General features: G+C 33.8%; 1 pseudogene; it reads right to left on the bottom strand.

The window, feature by feature from the left end:
* Positions 1 to 1,934: 1,934 nt before the first annotated feature.
* Positions 1,935 to 7,920, bottom strand: LOC132267069 (probable mannitol dehydrogenase; annotated as a pseudogene).
* Positions 7,921 to 8,461: the final 541 nt, after the last annotated feature.

The raw sequence follows: 8,461 nt of genomic DNA, 5'->3' as shown, positions 1-8,461 counted from the left end.
GATTAAGAAGCCGACTGCATATTTTTACCATTAATTTACTCACCTAGTGGGGTCCCACTGGGCGTGCCAAGAATGTCGATGCTAAAATCGGCTCCTAAGATCCGATTCGGAATTGATATGTTGCGGGCATACCAGAACCAATTGTATGGTTCGAGTGTGAGTTGTCAACTGTAGTCTCTTTGAGAATATTGACTATCAGGCGATGATAAGAGAAAAAGAACAAATATACTCCTCTGGGAGTTCAGTATTGCCTTAATTAAAAGGACTTTAACAGTGAATAATTATAGTAACAATTGAGAATAGAAATGGGAGAAAATATAGATATAGAAAGTGATAGGGAGAAGAGATAAGGAGAGAGAGATATAGGAAGAGAAATAGAACGAGACTGAAATAGAGAGGGAGAGAGATAGAGAAAAAGAAAAATAGGGAAAGTGCTTGAAAAAGCAAACACAATAAAATAATGATTCTGAGGATGCTGGACCTCTATTTCAGCATACCTCCTTGATTATTTATAGAATAAAATGTTAACAAACTCCTATGCATAAGCATTCTAAATATATCAAACTCTATCAAATAACAAATTACTAATTTCAAATAAAATCTAATCCTATCGATAACCCAACTAAATATAAGTTTAAAATAAACTAATCCTAAAAATAAACATAAATATTTAACTTACATCAACTTTAAGATAAATATTAAAATTATAATCCATATTTATTAAATAATTCAAATGCTTCAATCTCCTTTGCCTCTAAATGTAGTTTCTGTAACCTATCAATTTATACCCAAATTGGTTGGCATGTCATTAATACAAAATTTACCAAAAAAGATGTCAACAATAATTAAGAAAAGCAAACCCGTTAAGGTAATAGAACAATCAAAAAGGAAAAATGGGTTGAGAGCACCGATTTTATGAGATCCTGTTTGATGATTGTCAGCGCCACTGTCAATTATCAGAGTTGGATGGAAAGAGGGAGCGAAGGACCAACCAAGAACCCAGGATGCAAAAAAGAAAAAGAGAGAGATAGGAACGAGAAGGTCACCAAAGGAACCTGAACCAATACACGGATCAAAAGTATAGATTTTGTGGCCCTCCTCAAATGAACGTCCATTACTCCAACAGCTATGAAGGACCACCATCACCATACACGTTACCTTCCCACCATACACGCCACAACGCTAGGCTGATACGCACCATAAGCACCAAGAACTAGAGTGTGTAGGAAAGCCATCCCAAAACAACAAAGGACGTCTATTTGAGGAGGGCCACAAAATCACCAATATTAAGACCTTATCTTATATCTGCAGCCATGTTTACTTCTTACATCATTGACAGACGATAAAACTTTTCACTTGCACTCTCAAAGAACCCCAATGGGTCAAGAATTAGTTGCTTCAATAATCACCAATTTCCCTCCGCCAAGCACTCTCTTAGAGACACGAACATTTGAACAAGAGTACGAAAGATGCACCTTCAAGAGAAGGCTCAGTTACAATTTGGGAGAACGAGCAATAATTAGAAAGTTCGTATATACAAGTTCAATGTTGATTGGTCAAAAGATGGAAAGTATCACGCTACTCAACCCTTACGAAACAAGTATTCACAAGTATTCAAATGAAAAAAGAAAAATGAAGTACAGGCAAACTCAGAAAATATAAATAAGGCCAAACTATAACTTAAATTCATATCACCATTTATTAAAATCAAGTTGTACATATGAAGAACTACACACATTAAACTGCAATGTCACGTACGAACCCTGCTTACAAGAAGATAAAAATTGAATTTATTCCAAACGAAATCTGACACTGCAGATTTAACGAGAGACCAACAATAGAAGATAACCATATAGAAACATATTTACTAACATTGATCCCTCGTCTGACCATGAAACATCATCAAGAGAAACCAGAATTCAGGAGCTACATGTCTAGGACGAAGGAGCTTTCATAGTGTTTCCAATGTCAATGACAAAACGGTACCTAACATCAGCTTTTTCAAGACGCTCCATAGCAGTGTTTACATAGTCCATTGGAATGACCTCAACATTAGCCGTTACATTGTGTTTTGCTGCGAAGTCAAGCATCTCTTGCGTTTCCTTCAGCCCCCCAGTGTTACTACCAGCCACAATCTTTCTCCCTGTCAGTCCACATTCCACATTATTTATGATTTCTATTAAGAGAACCGGAAAAGCAAAGAGACATTAAAAATTATCATTAATGCCTACCAAATTAGTAAGTTATGCTGACCCAAACAGCCTCAACTCACTTTCCTAGAATATAATACTGATGTCAAAAACTTACCAAAAAGTAATGGCATTACTGGTATCTCTAGTGGTTTCTCTGGTGCACCGAGCATTACCAATGTTCCATGTGACTTCAACAATCCAATCAATGGTAACATTGGGTGATTCGCAGAAACAGTATCAATGATACCATCCATTGTGCCCATAGCAGCCTATATACATTAGACGTGTGATTAAAACACATGCACAAAAAAAACATCAGTGAAGTTGTACTTAAAAACGATAATAAGAAAAAGCAGATACCTCCATCTGATCTGAATCACGGCTAACCAAAAATGCATCAGCACCTAGCTCTTCAATGACTTCTTTTTTCTTGTCAGGGGATGTACTGATGACCGTCACCTTAGCCCCAAAAGCCTTTGCAAACTTCACAGCTACATGGCCGAGACCTCCTAGACCTACCACACCCACGTGTTTACCGGGCTTGTCAAGTCCAAAATATCTCAGGGGGCTGTAAGTTGTGATCCCCGCGCACAGGAGAGGAGCACCAGCATCAAGAGGCAGGTTGTCAGGCCATCGAAGCACAAAGTGCTCATCCGTAACCATGATATCAGAGTAACCCCCATGTGTGACGGTTCCATCATAGTAGATGGTAGTGTAAGTGAGTAGCATTTCAGGACAGTAATTCTCAAGATCTTTAACACAATTGTCACATGAGCGGCATAATTCAATCACACCACCGACACCAACTTTGTCCCCAACTTTGAATTTTTGTACCTTGCTACCAACCTCAATAACTATGCCCACAATCTCATGCCTACATCAACCAATTCATTTGATAAATGCAAGTAAGGGTCCAGTATTTTCTAATATACTATAGTACTGAAAACAACTAGGAATGATACAATAACACAGCATCCAAAGAGTTATGGAAGAGTTAGATATCATGATTATATATATCCCTCAGAAGACTTAATAATTGTGCTATTAGTTCGAGAAAAATAATTGTGCTATTAGTTCTTCCGAGATTACATCTATAATCTTAAGCTATCGTCTTCTTTTTTGGAAAATTAATTGTGGCATACAGTGGCAGAGAATGGTGTTTTCACCTCCCATTGTTTCTTCTGCTTTAAATATTTGTAGTTAAAATCATTATACAGTATAACAGGCATAAAAATGCAGCTAGTTCATCACAACGTACTGTGATGTAACAGAAGAACACACTCCAAACGCCTCAGTGTCATCTTTAGACTCAAAAAGCAAAAACCGCACCACATAATATAGTTATTAAAAGAGGTTGTGTGTCAATGTCATTTCCATTTTAGAAGGGGTTGGTTTCGAATACTTCAAGTTAGGGATAGATGGCATGCCTCTTTTTTTTTTCTTTTTCTTTTTTTTTCTGTTTTTTTTTTTTTTGGTATATTGAATATCCTTTATTGTTTCCCCCCTCCCCTCGGGCTGTATAGAAAAATGTAAATGAAACACTTTTACTATATGCATATAAATCTATATATTTTCGAACTTTCTATCAAATTGCCCCCTAATGCCGGTCAAATTTTATTACAAAATTATATGAAAACATGAAAACACCTTTTTTTTTGGCACAATGCCCCTCAATACTTCATATGTGTGTGTGTGTATATATATATCATAAAACCCCTCATTCACTGTCTCAAAACGTCACATAACCCCCCTACACAAATAACCCCCATCTCGAACAAAAGTGATCACTTTACCCCCATTTGTGCTGGAGCTGTTGACTAACATACGAAATGATAAAACTGACCTCCATTGTTAAAAGCATAAAACTCTCACATACAGTCCATAATCAGTCATATAATCTCTTATGCTAAAAAAAAATATCTAAAAACTCCATTACTTTTAAAAAAATTTATCATATCACCCCAATCATTTTGTTTGCCGTCAAATCGTAATGGGACCCGAGCACGTGACTGTCATTTATATGACCAGAGTACCCTTTTAATCCCTTAATGAAAAAGATACCCTTGTAAATCCCAAATCAAGTCCCAATCTTGTATTATGTAATTAAAATTTAAAATCTTTGAAAATAATTGTAAAATATATTTTTTAAATTGTTATTTTTAGTATATACATATATATAATCCCTTAATGAAAAAGATACCCTTTTAAATCCCAAATCAAGTCCCAATCTTGTATTATGTAATTAAAATTTAAAATCTTTGAAAATAATTGTAAAATATATTTTTTAAATTGTTATTTTTAGTATATATATATATATATATATATAAGCAATATAATCCAAAAATAAGAAAAGTACAACCTTTTTTTAAATATATAGAAAACTAATACTAATATTAGAAAGAAAATAATGTATGACCAGAGTACCCTTTTAATCCCTTAATGATAAAGATACCCTTCAAAATCCCAAATCAAGTCCCAATCTTGTATTATGTAATTAAAATTTAAAATCTTTGAAAATAATTGTAAAATATTTTTTTTAAAATTGTTATTTTTAGTGTGTATATATATATCTTGAAAAAATATAATTCAAAAATGAGAAAAGTACAACCTTTTTTAAATATATGGAAAACTAATATTAGAAAGAAAATAAAAAAAATTTACATCATCAAATGCTTCAAATATTTAATAATTTTAATTTCTATTTTTTTTAATTAATACTTTGATTGCACTTTGGCAAAGATATATCATTATTTCCTTGATGATTTATTATTATTATTATTATTATTTTTTTTTTTTTTTATAATAAAAATCTAACTAAACAAATCTCACAAGGTTTAACAAAATACGATTATAATGATCAAAATAGAGAAGTACTTTAGTAATTTATAAAATGATTAGTTATAAAATTTTCAATAATTTATCAATAAAAATATTAGAATATATAATATATAATTTAAATATTTTTCTTATAAACACCATCTTAAGAAATTATCTGAGAATGGGAGTAAATTAAAATATCTGAGAATGGGAGTAAATCAAGTATTTTTCATAAAGAACAGCTCTACATGAATTTCTTAGCAAATATATATGCTGTCTAAGTTTGTAGATAATATTAATTCTCCCAAATTTTTCTATGAATCTCGAATATCATTTGACATTTACCATCTTATCAGTGTTCTAATTTGTGAATCAGTCCTACACACATTTTTGTCCAAAATCGTCCAACACCACAAAGTAATTTCAAAATTGAGACCACAAGGTTGTCCTGATGGTATGATCTCACCCCTTTAAAATGGGAGGTTGAGCATGTTGTTGATGTGAGTATAGGAAATGAATTCTTTCACAAAAGTGATGACGTGGTGTGTTGATAATTGGATGATGGCTTGGAGAAAAAAATTAATAGAGATGATTGTGCTTGCTCTAACTTCTAGATATATATATATAAATATATATATATATATATCAAATTTGAGAGAGAGAGAGAGGAGTTGAATCATACCCAGGAAGTAGAGGGTAAATAGATGTGCCTCATCCATTCTTGACAAAGTGAAGATCAGTGTGACAGATCCCACAATACAACACCTTGAATTTCACATCTTTCTCTCCAGTTGCCCTGTAAATATTATATCAAATGCCACCTTCTTTATCAAAATCTAAACTCAAAGACTATTCAGATTAATTTATAATCCCAATACGTAAAGCCAAACAAAAACACAAAAACACACACACACACACATATAAAAATAAATATTGCTGGGTTATGGCTCAAAATTCGTGTGCAGACACTGTTATGGGAAAGATGGATCGGTCTAACTTTTGCGGACCAGTCTAACGTGTTGTTGATTGAAGATCGAGGTTCTAGTGGAATTGGACCGGTTCAAGTATTGCGGACCAGGTTAACGTGCTATGCGTAGGGGAGAGTTTCTGTTTCCATTTTGAAAGCCTGAAGACTTGTGGAGCAAGGCTAAAGACTTGGAGAGAGAGTAGTATCTTATTAGGTTGCTATTTTAGAGTTGGAGATTGACATGTTAACTCTTTGATAGACAACGTATGGGAATTTTTGTCCAAGAAAGAATCATTAGGTTACTAGTTTAGAGTTGGAGATTGACATAGTAACTCTCTGGTAGACAAGGTATGTGAATTTTTGTCCCACAAAAAATTGAGTTTGAAGAATTTATAAATAGAGATGGGATTGAGAGTGGTAGAGAGATGGGGATGGAAAGACATAAGAGGTTGAGAGGGTGAGTGTTGTGAAGAGGGAAGATTTTGTATAATATAATTCTTGGGATGTAGCCTGAAAAGATGTGAGTGGAAATATGAGAGTAAGAGTGAATAGGGGTTTTGCTAATCTTATTGATATGAACTTTTCTGTTAATCAAACTTGGTACAAATTGCAAGAATTTAACCAAAATTACAAGTTTAATCAAATAAAAATCCCATAGCCTGATCTGATTGAATGAATCAGAAGATAAAGACACACAAATAAAGCTTATATAACCCCCGGTACGGACCTAGGATATTATGTGGGGAAGGGCAAAAGTGATTTTTTTCATACACAATAAAGGGATATATATGATAGATTTTTTATTGTTAGATAGCGAATGTTCTTCCGGTCTATCCTATTCATCGGTACTGATCATTGTTACTGGAAAATTTGTTTTCTTTTCTTTGTCCTACCTCATGATCTGAACGAGTCACACATACACTATAGTACATGTTGCTCGACGCTGAGAGTATCCCAAAGAGTAGGGAAAAAAATAAAAATAAAAAAAATTTAATGGGGGCAATTGCCCCCACTGACTCCTCTCAAAGTCTGTCTGCCCCAAAGGGGTTAGCCTAATTGCAAAATACTTGAGTCCTAGTGTCTCGTAAAGTATTATGTATCGAAATCGATTTCTTCTAGTGTAAATAATTCCTTAGGAGCCACGTAGCAAATATATTCCGACGAATTACTAAGGTTCCGATACCCCAGTTATTGAAAAACAATTTTTTATATTTTTTTTTATTTATTATTTATTTTTTTATTTTTTTTAAAAAAAAAGGCCTATACTTAGAACCATTGCAAACACAGAGCCTATAATTCAAATATATATCCAATAAAACAAATATGGTCTGAATAAGTTGCAAATTAACGCATCGCATAAAAAGCTATACAAGAAAACGAACATAGACTTCATGATTAGAACAGAATGCAACTTACTTCATGATTAGAACAGAATGCATGCAACTAACACATAACACTGAAAGCCAAAAACGTGGCTCTACATGTCTACACAGTTCACACTAACATCTACTTGAATCCATTGAAAATGATCTCTCAAGTATGCCCTTTCCATGCATTGTCCTCCTCGTTGTTTCTGAATGCTCAGCAGCCGATGGAGTACATGACAATGAGGATGACCAAGAATATGACATTGATACATAATAGCGAAGTCTCTTATCTCCATGAATGTAGTCCTAGAGTTGAGTGAATTATGTAAAATACTGTGTTGTGTGTGAATATGTATGATTGTTATCTCCATAACTGCTTATGTGATTATGTGACGATGATAATTCCGCTATGCCAAAAGCTAGTTAGATAGAGTTAATTTCCCAACAAATATTGCTATATAGAGAGAGAGAATGAGTACCTTCTGGAGAATTTGAATGGAGAGAGGACTCCGGAGGAGTCTCTAGCTGCCCATCCAAACGCCTTCACTGAGTGCTCTGTCTCTGCTGATTTTGCCATGGAAAAATGTAGTAGGAAGTTGTAACTTAACCAAAGCAATTAATGAAATGCAGAGAGAGGTGGTTGATGAGAGAGGGAACGAGAGAAAGCGCTGTGTCTCAAGTCTGGATGGCTGTAGTGGAGGAGTATATCACATGTATAGTGCGGGGTTATGATGTATATACCTCAGCAATGAGGTAAGAAATAATGTTCGACTTTTAAAACGAAAGAAGATATCATTAGAGTAAATTATGGAGCCCGGCAATTTTTAAAAAAGAAAAAAAAAATGAAAAAAAGAAAAAAAGAAAAATGATTCTAGGGTACAACAAAACAATGGAAAAGTAATGGAAAAGGGCACTTATATAATAGATATCAAAAGATGCGTTATGACATCAACTTGATTACTTGAATTAGTTTATTGTCATTCACTTTATAATAATACACTTTAGATGTGTATCCTTTCTAGTGCACAATTTTATGGGGTTCTTAGCACTCCATATTTGACCTTAAGCTTCACTTTTTAAATTTAGTAATTGAAATGGCTGTTTAACCCTTTCTTTTG

Source organism: Cornus florida, unplaced genomic scaffold, assembly GCF_030987335.1.
Source record: "Cornus florida cultivar Cherokee Brave unplaced genomic scaffold, ASM3098733v1 CherokeeBrave_3.0.0_Hap2_Chr07, whole genome shotgun sequence".
NCBI classification, from domain to species: domain Eukaryota; kingdom Viridiplantae; phylum Streptophyta; class Magnoliopsida; order Cornales; family Cornaceae; genus Cornus; species Cornus florida.
The sequence above is the reverse complement of the archived record's forward strand: the minus strand, read 5'-3'. Positions and strand labels throughout refer to the sequence as shown.